This window comes from Macaca fascicularis, chromosome 3, assembly GCF_037993035.2.
Source record: "Macaca fascicularis isolate 582-1 chromosome 3, T2T-MFA8v1.1".
Classification (NCBI taxonomy): domain Eukaryota; kingdom Metazoa; phylum Chordata; class Mammalia; order Primates; family Cercopithecidae; genus Macaca; species Macaca fascicularis.
This window is the reverse complement of record NC_088377.1, coordinates 80,418,096-80,432,244: the sequence shown is the minus strand read 5'-3', so window position 1 is coordinate 80,432,244 and position 14,149 is coordinate 80,418,096. Positions and strand designations below refer to the sequence as shown.

Below are 14,149 nucleotides of genomic sequence, written 5' to 3'. Positions count from 1 at the left end.
TGAACCACGGAGATAACCAAATTTCTTTGTTAATCATGTTTCAAACTGTAACTACCATGGACATTTTGTTATTCACAGATAATTGTTGTCTTATTTTAATCCTCTTCAAAGGATGGTTTATAATCAGTCACAAAACTCTGACAGGTGGTCTCAAATGCAGGATTCTGAAAACTTTGGAGATTGTGACATTGGAATAAAGGAAAAACATACAGGACTCATGAAGAGCTGAAATGTTCACAAATATCAAGCAAAACAAGAGTTAACTGAATGGACTGAACTAATAGAAAACTGAAGTAAGGTTTTCAGTAATGACTTTTGATTGGAACATTGCTGATCTTTGTTTTGTTTTTCAGAGTCAAGGAAGCTTATTTTGAGCTATTTATGACCTTTAATAATTGAGTAAGTTATACTCCTATGAACAAAATTTGGAGCATATTTGTGTCTCTCTCTCTGCATCGCTTCTTCAGAATTGGGAAACTAGTTCTGAGTATTCTTAACTTATGCCAATATAGTTGTTTGCATCAGTGCAATAAGAATCCATTTTCTTTTGCAACAGGAACGCAATTGGAGAAACTGGTTGTTTTACCAAAGCTTTGACTGGAAGGGTTTGCTTCCATTTAAGGCATCAAGCTCAACTTGCAGAGCTGATAAAGGTCCCATGGGAGGAAATGGCCTCATCCCTTGTGTACACAGTCCCTGTATGGGGTTCCTAATCTGCGGTGAGTAAAGAATGTCAGTTTCTAACAGGCCCAAGAACCCCATGCTCTAGGAACCTCAAAAAGAGAGGATTTTGCCCAACTCACAGGTTTGAGGGTACAAACCCATGGCTGGGCTTGGCTTTACAAAGTCCTATCTGAGATTCCTTGTGGAACAGAGTTCCATCAAAGCGGATCTAAAAGGTCTATGTAAAAATAATTATTCTCTTTGCACTTTATGCAAATAATCAGGCCAAGTATAAGACTGAAGTCTATTTTGCAAACAAGTTAGTCCTATCATGATTTGTTTTTAACAAAAATGAGGACCAGAGAGACAGAAATTTTGTTTCAGAACTTATCATACATTTGTCATGAAAATCTACACTCATTAGTTGCTTTTAAGTTTTTGCCTACATTTTAGAGTAACCCTGTTTATTCCTGTGAAACAACCAGCAATCTCTGACTGCAGACCAGAAGGTAAAAAAGGGTATGGGTAATGTAAAAATCTGAATCAATATTCTAGTTCTGAGTAATTATCCTGAAAATCCTGCCATGTGAAAGGAATAAATAGGGTGCTCATCACCTGGAGTTTTCCTTAACGGAGCCAAAGTCAAGACCCATCACCCAAATCTTAGCAAGCGTAACTATAGCCACCAGTTTTCTTGGCATGTCACAGGATATCCTTTTCTCTCCCTTGTTGGAAGAGGACTCAATTTTACAGCTTCACCTTAGCATTCAGCTTATGCTAAAGAGTCCATGCCATCTCCCCAAAACACATTTTTGTCCCAAATTCAATTCCAAGCTTCAGGTCAAAGCCCTAGGAAGAGAACTGGATCTAAGGGATCCAGAGGCAGACAATAATGGAAGTTAAAAGGCACAGAGCGGGTAAGCATGACTAATTCCTGTTGATTAAGCCAAGTCTCCCATTTAAAGGATAAATGCCATGCTAGTATCCATGGCATAAATGAGGCCTAGAAAACTCAAAGGCTACTGACAGCAGAGGGGATAGGGCATATGTGGGTAAGAGCAGATATTCCCACCCCTTTGGGCACCCTCTGTTAACATGGGTGAAAGCCATGGACAGCACCCTGTCACAGTCACCAGACTCAGGGATACAAGGACAGATGAAAGAAAGAAGGATGCCTCACTTTCTCTCCCTCATATACTCTGGGTATTCACTAGGAAGAGAAGGGAAACTGGGATGAGTCGCTCTTCCTCTTTCTAGATGAGTAGCCATTCATCTTCAGTCTGTACCCCTTTGGAATGCACACTGAAACCTTGGGACTCCTTTGAAAAAAAGCCCCCTGTAAAGAAAAGCTTTATAGAGGGATTAAGTATATATGAGCGGGATTATATTTTACAATAATTGGTCAATGGTTCAGGAAACAAAAAAAACTTACCGTTTCAACAATGAGCAATCTGTAAAATATGTACATTCTTGCATGAAAATGAACAGCTTATTTTAATTACTACAATCTGTCCTACTGACCATGCCAAACTCATTGGGAATAAATATGACTGGAACAGCTTTAATATATGTTCTAGATTGGTCTAACAAACCTAACAAGAAGTCTAACAAGATTAGTTAACTAATTAGTCTAACAAGAAGGCAGCAACTAGCATTATGGGTGTTTTAGGATAGGCAACAGATACCATACAAGATTATAGTCTAACTAAGGCTCAAATATCCACTAGGAGAGAACTAGTATTTACAAGGTGTTACAGATATTATACCTAAAAAATAGAGTCCTTTGAGTATCTCTGATTAACACCTATATTTGGGAATCTCTGGGATAAATGACAATAATAATCAAAAGGGGTTGGAAAAATAATTTTTGAAAGGAGATGGAAACACAAAGTGTCTTGAATGAACTGGAAAGAAATGCGAATTTTTATAGAAAAAGGGATTATTTTGATGATCAGAATGCAAATAAGAGGTAGGGGTGTACAGACTTTATAACAAAGTCTCTACAGATAACTATAAAAATGATTAATCAGAAACTCAAAATTGTCCTTCTTTCGTTAGGAACATCAGAACAGGAATAATGTGATCTCATATTACTGATATGAGATCTCATATTAGAGATATATGAGATAGAGCTAAATTTGAGAGCAAAAGCAAAGGAATGAGGAAGAAAGTAAGGGTTATATAACAATTTGAATTCTATGAAAGTTGGAATTCAATCCTAATAAACAATTAATCCTAAAACTTCAGATCAGAAAATTTTCACTTTGCAATGTGGGGACAACTTCAATCCTGAAGCAAAAAGCAAAACAATCCATTCTTCACTATGTTTTTTCTCCAGAAACTGAAACATGCACTAGAAAATTAGGCTCTTCAAAAGAAAGATTAAAGACAAATTGTAACTTATATTTTGAAATTATTAGAGATGTAAACTGGTATATTAAGTTTTTTTAAGTAGTATATTTCTCATTGAAAAAAGCAGATGAAACAGAGAGTGGGCAGGTAGAAATGAAATTTAAAAATAGGAAAAATATGTCTATTTTTAACCTTGTGGTGTACTACATACCTTGAAAAAACCTCCTGTCAAAAATCACCTAATTGAAACAAAGACTTTGTATAGTCGCATTTCTACAATAGGAGAGGGTGGGAGAAAGAAAGGGAAGAAAGAGAAGGAAAGGGAAAAAGAAAAGCAAAAATGTAGGAAGGAAAGGAGAGAAAGAAGGAAAAGGAGATGAGAGTTAAAACTGAGGGGAAAACTACAAACCTAATGATAGCTACGTCCCTAATTCACAGTGGACAAAGAAAATAAAACTGATTACAAATGGGAGAAAACAAGGATTCTTAGAGGGTGGTAGAGGCAGGGAGGGTAAAGAAGTTGGAGAAGAAAAACTCCAGTGTGAATTCTTAGACCAAAGTAGCTATCTACTTACTGATAAAGGTCTAAAAAGCATGACTTTATCAACCGGAATTATGAAGTAAATAATGAAATGAAGAAACAGTTGAAGCCACAACAGCCAAATTAGATCATCAAGCAATTCATATAATTGAATATCAGTTATGTAAAATACAGAATGACTTTAAAAGTATATTTTAAAATATATAAGCTTAAAATGGAATGAAAACATAAGGTAATTTTTATCATGAAAAGAGAGAAAACACATTTGAAAAATAAATTATTTGAATACACATAATGAATGGAGTGAAATTAAAAATTAAATGGACAGCTTTAGCAGCAGATTAGACCTAAATGTAGCCACAACAATGAAATACAATGAGTATCTGAAGATTATATTCAACATGAAAAACATAAACAGCTAGAAAAGAATATTACAAAAGAGAGATGGAGAAATCAATGAGAAAATCCAAATTATAGTGAATAGAAATTTCATTATTTTAGATAACTTCATTGAGATATAATTTACATAAAATGTATTTATTGCAAGTGTACTGCTGAACACAAAAGCAAATGTAGAAAAGGGAATTTTCAAAACAATCCTGGCTGAAAATTTTTCTTAACTGCTGACAGCCAATGAATACTCAGATCTGGGAGGCACAGTAAATTCTGGAAGAAAAATGACAAGAGAACGAAGGACTAAAATATAAGAAGAAAAGCAAATAAATAAATAAAATTGTGGGTAAATCTAAACAGACACTGATATTCTGAAACAATCTCAATAATAAGTAGAAAAATAAAAAGAATAGAACTCAAACACTAGAAACTAAAACAATGAAAGATAAAAGCAAGTCAGGAGAGTTAAAGGTTCTTAAGGCCTTGCATTTTTCAGCAGTGTAAAATAAACTAACTTTCAGTACTGCTGCCTAGTATATATGTTAAAACTTGAAGCAAAACCACTAAAATAAATATTTAAAGTGTACAACATCAAACAACAGAAAAAATATGGTAAAAAAAAGTTTAATCAATTAAAAGAGGAAAATCTGAAAAACAGAAAACCAGGATAAATTATACAGAAGAGAATGCTGACAATCAATCCACATAGAGTAGTAATTGTGATATGTAAATAATAAACTACCAAGGTAGAGCTATGAAAAGGAGTCATTTTTAAAAGACACAATCTAAAGAAGGCAAAATAAAAGGAAAAGGGCTACAGATAGGAAAAATAGAAAGAAATGGAAAGATGGTGGATTTAAATCCAAATATATGGATAACGAAATTAAATGCAATTAATTTAAACATTCCAATTAAAATGAAACGATTGTTAACTGGATTGAAAAGCAGTCACCAACTATAGTCTATGAACAATAAATGTTTTTCTCTATATTAAAAGCAATTATACAATAAAATTTAAAAACATCTGTAACAACATTAAGTAAGAAATACTTAGAACAAAAATCTTCCCATTCACTGATGAATGGGGCCTAATGTAATCAACCTGTCACCAAGTAGCTGGCTGATCACTATGAAGAATGGTGTCATGTAACAGGGTTCAGTGTGGGTTTCTGTTGTTGGCAGACTGGGCACTTAGTGGTGGCCACAGTCATACCAGCCTTAGTGAATGGGAATCCATATTGCTGAACCCATGCATAATCTCATGCCCACCACCATGGCCATGTAGCTCATGAGCACATTGGGACATGACTGTGGTGGCTGAGGAGAGAGGCTGATTAGTATCCACAGAAGGGGTCATCCCATCCCCTGCCTTATTAAAATTCTCCTTTGCTGTGGTCACCCATGAACATTCACATGGGACACACATATCTTCACTTTCTGCCCATTCAAAGAGGTCTTTCCACATTCCTCTTCTCCAAGTATCTTTGTCACCCAATTTCCAATTATTATCTTCCCAAGTCTCTGAATATCCAGCCAAACCACTGGCGACAGCCCAAGAATTAATATATAATACCACATCTGGCCATTACTCCTTCCAATTGCACAATTTTGATGCATTGCCCAAAGTTTTCCCCACTGAGATTTTCCTTCACAACTGTCCTTCAGGGTTGTCCCAGGCAGGAGGCTGTAGTCCAACAGCTGTCCACCTTTGGGTGGTCCTGCATATTGTTGAGAACCATCTGTAAACCAGGCCTGAGCTCTTCCTCTGTCAATTGATCATAGAGAACTCACCATGAAGCCATAGGTAAAGACTGGGAGAGAGAAGCAGTGTAGCAAGAATGGGGAACATGGGTATTTGAGCCACTTCTTCATTAATTTACTTGTGCTTCAAGGTCTGCTCAGGCCCAATCAAGTGAATACCATCTCCATCTGATAACAGTGTTGTTGTGCATGATCAACTTTATAGCTTAGTGGGCTAGCTAACACCCAGTTCATGATGGGTAGCTCAGGTCACATGGTAACCTGGTGGACGATGGTCAAGCATTCAATATTTCCTAAGACCCTGTAGAAGAAGCTGTGTCTCTGAAGGAGAGTAATTATCAGCAGATGTCAGGGCCTTGCTCCAAAATCCTAAAGGTCTGTGATATGATTCACATATTCAGGCCTGTCAAGGGCTCCAAGCAGCATCCTTATCAGCCACTGATACTTCAACCACCATCGGATTTGCTGGATCATATAGACTACATGGCACAGCAGCTTGTACAACAGCCTAGATCTGTTGTAGATCCATTTCTCTTGTTCTGGGCCCATCAGACCTAGCAGCTATCAGGTGACTATGTAAATGTGCCAGAGTAACACACCCAAATGAGGAATATGTTGCCTCTAAAATATAAATACGCCTACTAGGCATTGTACCCCTTTTTTGATTGAAGGAGGACCCAGATGCAACAACATACCCTTTGCCCTGTGTTATCTCAAGAGGCCTCATACCACTGAACCCCTAGAAATTTCACTGAGGTAGAAGGTCCCCAAATTTTAATCAGATTTATTTCTCACTCTCTGACACATAAAATGTCTTATCAATAAATCTAATAAAAACTAATAAACTAATCTTTCATCTTATTGTGCAAAAGTGAAGAACTGAAACTTCTGGGGAAGTTCTACAAAATTTTACCATAATAAAATCAGAGACTTCAAAGAACCTCACCTTATGAATTGTACAGTATTTGCTATGATAGAAACCTAAAATTTTCTCCTGGAGGCTTTTTAATGCTTGGAGACAAAAACTTTAAACAATTTAAGGCAGAAATAATTGAACACCTTTTCCTTATTCTTTCCACTCCCATCAGTTTTTCATTTGTTACACATATAGGTGGGGGAAAAAAGAAAACCTGTTCTTCTTTTTTGTATCTGGTAATGCAAGGAACATAAAATTACTGAGAACGTCTGCCTCTGGCCAATAATTAGTAACAGGGACTGCCACTTGATATAAACAAAAAACAGACAAAATATATGAAACAACAGTTTGCAAGACAGACACTGGGCATCTTGCAATGAAAGAGAATAATCCATTCCTTAAGAGCACAAAACAAATAAGGTCAGGTGTCTGAATACTTTACCTTGCTACCTTGAACAAGTTTTAGCTGTGGTAATGATGGGAAACCCAGGAGGACCCCTGACTTGAAAAGATGGAAATTAGAATCTGGGAATATGCCAACATGACTATTGTTAGTAGTAAAATGTAAAAAAAAAAAAGAGACAGCTGCATAGAGTGAGTCCTCAGAACTGTGAGGGTTATCCTCAAGTATTAATACTTATTTTATATGAATGTATGCATGTATTTTTTTAGATAGGTCTTGCTCTGTCACCCAGGCTGCAATGCAGTGGCACAACCAAGGCAGCCTCCTAAATAGCTGGGACTACAGGCACACACACTACCATACGTGGCTAATTTTTAATTTTTTGTAGAGACAGTGTATTAGTCTGTTCTCATACTGCTAATAATGACATGCGTGTATTAGTCTGTTCTCACACTGCTAATAATGACATGCCTGAGACTGGGTAATTTATAAAGGAAAGAGGTTTAATGGACTCACAGTTCCACATGGGTGGGGGTCCTCACAATCATGATGGAAGGCAAATGAGGAGCAAAGTTACATCTTACATGGCAGCAGGCAAGAGAGCTTGTGCAGGAGAACTCTCACTTATAAAACCATCAAATCTCATGAGACTTATTCACTACCATGAGAACAGTATGGGAAATACTGCCCCCATGAGCCAATTATCCCCACCTGGCCCTGCCCTTGACATGTGGAGATTATTACAATTCAAGGTGAGATGTGGGTGGGAACACAGCCAAATCATATCAGACAGGGTCTCATTACGTTTCCCAGGCTAGTCGTGAACTCCTGGGCTCAAGCGACTCCCCTGCCTCAACCTCCCCAAAGTGCTAAGATTACAGTTATGAGCCACCACACCCAGCTCATCCTCATGTATTTAGCTGAGTATTCATCAGCATATGTACAGAATCTTCCCAAGACCTTAAAAGAACTACCCAGAAGGATAAAGTATCTGAAAATCATACCAGGTCAGAAATGCTACTTCTTAATAGCACCCAGAATAGAAAAGCTGAAAATTCACAGGACTTCTAAAGCATAAAGGTCTTGTCTTAGAAGTAAGGAATAATTAGATCTAGCCTAAACATACTGCTCAGATCCTACTTTAGAAGTCATAAAAGCAATACTTGAATGAATCAAGCTGTTTTCCAAATAACTTGTATTCTAGAACAAAGCTCAGGAACATTTATAAGAATATCAAAATTCCCAGCACCCAGCAAGGTAAAAATCATAATATTTGGGATAAAACATTCATTGATAAAATAATTGATATGTTACCAAAAAATCTGAAACTAAGGTTAAAAGTTACTGTATGTTCTCATCCATGCAAAAATGCAATGTGTTATTCCCAAGCTAAAACACAAATTATTTTACAGACACAATTTGCTAATAATTCCCTACTTGTTTTGGAGGAAAAACCCTAAAAGACATACCAGCACTGAGAATGGTATAGGAAGTACACAAATATACTGTTAATATAGAATTATTATGAATTGGTTCTTCTGAATTCTAATTTGATTTGAAAATGAAATAAAAATTCCACATGAAGTAACATCAATAAGATGGCAGACCAGGAAGTTTCATGTCCTTTTCCCCCCATGGAAACCCTGAATAAACAATAATACATGGATTAAAGTGGCTTTGTAAGAACTCTAGAAACCAGCTAAGAAGCTGTAGAACCTAACTTTAATGCTCGACCAAGAAAGAGCTGCAATTAGAAGAGTAGAAAACGTCATTACATTTTGCTCACTCTAGCTCGGACTATCCCACGTCTCACCTCCAGTGGCACAGCACAGTGCAGTTGACGTGAGGATGCCCAATTCTTCATTCCCACCTAGGGAGAGAAGAAAAGGTGTAGAATGTGCTTATAGCATTCTAGGTCTGGGGAACTACTTGAGAGACTAATTTCTGTCTCACCTGACCTGGAGAGCTGATAGAAACAGTGGCATAGTTTGGATAGCAGATTGGAGGCCACTGACAGCAAAGGCAGGTGATGTGGTATGCTAGAACTGCAGAAAAAGTCTGAAGGGACCCAGACGTCATATAATGGAGTAACTGGGGAAGTACTTCTCCTGCACTAAGCCAGTCCACAGAGACAAGGAAAAGTGGCTATTTGTTAAACACTCAAATTTCAAGAAATGCTTACAAAGTATATAAAGAAACAGGAAAAAAAATTGCACATTCCAAAGATAAAAATAAATCTTCAGAAACCAGCCCTAAAAAACACACATCTCTTACTGAATTGATAAATAATTTTTACAAATTTCCCTAAATATGCTTAATTACATAAAAGAGAACATGGATAGATGAACAAAATCAGGAAAGCAGTTTATGAACAAAATTAGAATAATAATAACAACATGAGCATGTCTGCATTGAGGGATGCCTAGACGGCTGGTGAAGCATTTTTCTGGGTGTGTCTGTGAGGGTGTTGCCAGCAGAGACTGACATATGAGTCAGGCGACCTGGAGAGGAAGACCTATCCTCAAAGTGAGTGGACACTTTGTTCAGCTGCCACCACAGCTAGAACAAAGCAGGTGGAAGAAAGTGGGATAAGTTTGCTTGCTGAGTCCTCTAGCTCTCTTTTTCTTCCCATGCCAGATGCTTGCCTCCTTTCCTCCTGTCGAACTCCAGGTTTTTCAGCCTTTGGACTCAGGGACTGGGACCTGCAACAGCAGTCTTCCAGAAACTCTCAGGCCTTTGGCCTCGGACTGAGGGCTACATTGTTGGCCTCCCTGGTTTTGAGTCTTTCGTACTAGGACTGAGCCACTACTGGTTTCTGTCTTTCCCCAGCTTGCAGAGGACCTTCCATTGGATTTTGCCTTATAATTCTGTGAGCCAATCTTCCCTAATAAATAAACTCCCTATTATATACACATATATCCTATTGGTTCTGTCCCTCCGGAAAACCCTAACACAATCTACAAATAGACAGAAATAATAAAACCAAACAGAAATTCTGGAGGTTACAAGTACAATAACTGAAGTGAAAAATTAATTGCTACAGAGATTCAACAGCAGAACCAATGAGGCAGAAGAAACAATCAGTCAACTTGAAAATAGGTCATTTGAAATTAGCATCTGTGGAGGAAAAAGAAGAAAAAATGAAGAAATATGAATAGAACCTAAGCGATATGTGAGATACCATATCAAGTTGATCAGCATAAGCATTATGGGAATCCAAGGTGAAGAGAGAGAAAAGGGCAGAGAGTTTATTTAAACAAATAATGGCTCACAATTTTCCGAATTTATACAGGCAGAAATGGCCACACAAATACATACAGCTCAGTGAACGCTAAGTAGGAATAATTTAAAAATACGATATAAGCAGAAGTTATCATTAAACTGTCAAAGAAAACAACTGAATCATTGAAAAAAAAAAAAGGCAAGAGAAACCTGACTTGTCATACACAAGAGAAACTCTGTAAGATCAGTGACTGATTTCTTAGTGAAAACATGGAGGCCAGAAGACAGTAGGATGATATATTTCAAGTGCTAAAAAAAAAAATTTAAATGCTGTCAACTGTAAATTATACATATATAACAAAACTGTCCTTCAAAGAATGAAGGAGAAATCAGAGTATTCTCAGATAAACAACTGAGGAAGTTCATTACCACCAGCAGAGTGTGTCTACTTGGAATGAAAGGTCTCTAAAGAATAAATCAAAGTCTTACAAAAATATAAAGTAATTCTGTAAACAAAAATATGCAGAAAAATATAAAACCCTGCATTGTTGAAATTTTGGTTTGTAAGTCAATTTTTAACTCTTAAAAGATTTAAAAACCAAAAGCATAAATGTATATTAATTGGCACACAGAATATGAAATTGTAATTTGTGACATCAAAATATAATGGGAGGGTGCAGAGCTGTAAAGGAGCATAGATTTTGCATGTGACTGACATTAAGTTGTTATCAGTTTAAAATGGATAGTTATAACTTTAAGATGTTCTATCTAATGCCCCAGGCAATCACAAATACAATATCTATACAATATACACAAAAGGAAATGAGAAGGGAAACAAAGCATGGCACTGTGGGAGATCAACTACACAAAAAGGAAGACAGTAAGGGAGGAAAAGAGGGGTAAAAAAGCTCTAAGACATACAAAAAACCCCCAAAATGTCAATAGTAAGTTCTTCCCTAATAGTAATTACATTAAATATAAATCAGTTAAACTTCATAACAATGTGTGTGTATGTGTGTGTGTGTATGTGTTTTGCCTACATTAATATCAGGTTCTTGCTACATGCTTTATGTAAGAAATTCACTTTAGATTTAAAAATACATATAGGTTGAAGTGAGAGGATGGAAAAAGATATTCCTTGGAAAATAGTATCCAAAAAAGAGCATACTAATATCAGAAAAAAACAGACAAGTCAAAAATGGTTACAGGAGACATAGCATTATATAACGATGAAAGGGCCAATTCAACAACAAGCTATAATAATCATAAATATATACACACCAAACATTAGAACACCTAAAGATATGGAACAAACACGGACAGAATTGAAGAGAGAAATACACAACAAAAATACCCAACTTTTAACAATGGACAGAACAACCGAAAAGAAGATCAGTACATACAGAGAATCTGAACAACACCATAGACCAACTGGTCCTAAAAGATGCACAGAACACTCCACCCAGTATGACAAAATACTGTTTTTTCCTACAGTGCACATGGAACATTCTCCAGGGCAGACCATATGTAAAACCACAAAACAAATATTTATAATATAAAAGGTTGAAATAATACAAAGTATCTTTTCCAATCAATTTTCCATTTCTAATTTAATATTATTAAATTAAATACTGGAAAATCCACATATATTGATTAAACAAGATATCCCTAAACATGAAAGGGTCAGAGAAGAAAGCACAAGGGAAATTTATGGGATTCAGTTAAAGCAATGTTTAGAAGGAAACTTATAACTATAAATGCTTACACAAGGAATAAACATTTCAAATCAATAACCTACCTTTACAACCTAAATACTTAGAAAAAGAACAATTTACACCTACATATAGCAAAAGGAAAATAATTTAAAAGATTAGAGCAGAGATAAACAAAATAGAGGATAGAAAAAGACAGAAAACTAACCAAAACAAGAATTGCTTCTTTGAAAAGATCAACAAAACTGACAAACATTTAGCTCAATTACCTAAGAAAAAGGGAGAAGAAAACTAAAATCAGAACTGAAAATGAAGAAAGTACAACCCATTTTATAGAAAGTAAAAAAATAAAATAATATAAACAATTGCACTATGGTCTGAATGTGTCCTGCAAAACTTTGTATGTTGAAACTTAAATGCCAAGGTAGGGCCTTTGGGAGGTGATTAAGTCATGAGAGCAGGGCCCTCATGAATGGGATTAGTGCCCTAATAAAAGAGGAAGAAGGGAGCTATTCTTCCTTCTGCTATGTGAGAACCAACCAAGAGAAAGCACCATCTATAAAACAGACAGTGAGCCTTCACAAGATACTAAATCTACTGAAGCCTTGAGCTTGGCATTTCTAGTCTCCAGAACTATGATAAATACAATTTCTATTATTTGTAAGTTACCCCTTCTAAGGTATTTTTATAGCATTCCAAATGGACTGAGAGAAAATGTATGTCAACAAATTGGATAACCTAGATGAAATGGACAAAGTCCTAGAAACATACAACCTACAAAGGCTGCATCATGAAGAAACAGAAAGCCTGAGTAGACCTGTAACTAGTAAGGAAATTGAATCAGTAACCAAAAACTTTCCAACAAAGAAAAGCCCTGAACCAGATGGCTTTATTGGCAGTAAAGTCACTGATCATTTAGAGAAGAATTAAAACCAATCTTCCTAAACTCTCAAAAATTGCAGAAGACGGAAACCTCTAGACTCATTCTATGAGGCCAATGCTGCCCTAATCCAAGGCAAGAAAAAGACTACATGAAAAGAAAACTATGAATGAATATCCCTGAGGAATACTAAGATAGAAAATTCTCAACAAAGCAGAATCCAACAGCACATTAAAATAATTATTATACACCATGACCAAGAATGATTATTGCTGAAATGTTAAGATGTTTCAACATACAAAAATCAATCAATGTAGTATATCACAACAGAATGAAGGAAAAAAACATACATTTTTTCAACTGATGTAGAAAAGGTATTTTAAAAAAATTAATGCACTTTCATAATAAACACTAAAAAAATTCAGAATAAAAGAAAACTACTTCAACATAATAAAGGCCATATAACAAAAGTCCACCACTAACATCATACTCAATATTGAAAGACTAAAAGCTTTCCCACTAAGATTACAAATAGGACGAAGATGACTGATTTTGCCTCTTATTTTCAAAACAGCACCAGGACTCCTAGGAACAGCAATTAGGCAAGAAAATGAAATAAAATAAATCCAAACTATATAGGAAAAAATAAAACTATCTCTGTTTACAGATGACATGATCTTACATACAGAAAAGTTGTAAGATTCCACACCAAAAAACACAAAAGCACTGCAATAAAAGATTTCTGCAAACTTGCAGGACAGTAAATCAACATGCAAATATCAGTTGTTTTCCTATATATTAAAAACAAACTATATCAACAGGAAATTAAGAAAACAATTCCACTTACAATAGCATCAAAAACAAATAAAACACTTAGTTAAAACATTTAACCAAGGATATGAAAAACTTGTACGCTGAAAATTAGAAAATGTTGCTGAAAAATACTTAAAATGATACAAATAAAGGAAAATATGTCACACTTTCATGAATTAACACATTTAAGATGTTAATACAACCCAAATCTATTTATGGATTTAATACAATCCCTATGAAAATCCCAATGTCAATTTTTTTTTTTTTTTTTGCAGAAATAGAAAAACTCAAATTCATATGAAATCTCATGAGACCCTTACTTGCCCCACAATCTTGAAAAAGAACAGAAAAGTTGAAAGACTCACACCACGATTTCAAAACTTATTACAAAGTTACAGTAATCAAAACAGTGTGGTACTGGCATAAAGACAGTCAAACAAACTGATGGAACAGAATACAGAAACCAGAAATAAGTCCTCGTATACATGGTCAA

At 35.7% G+C, this 14,149-nt stretch overlaps 1 protein-coding gene across 14 annotated transcripts in view; it reads right to left on the bottom strand.

Annotated features, from left to right (window-relative positions):
* Positions 1-14,149, bottom strand: part of ZPBP (zona pellucida binding protein) — a 149,812-nt gene that overhangs the window by 50,894 nt on the left and 84,769 nt on the right. The gene's annotated exons all lie outside the window — the stretch shown is intronic.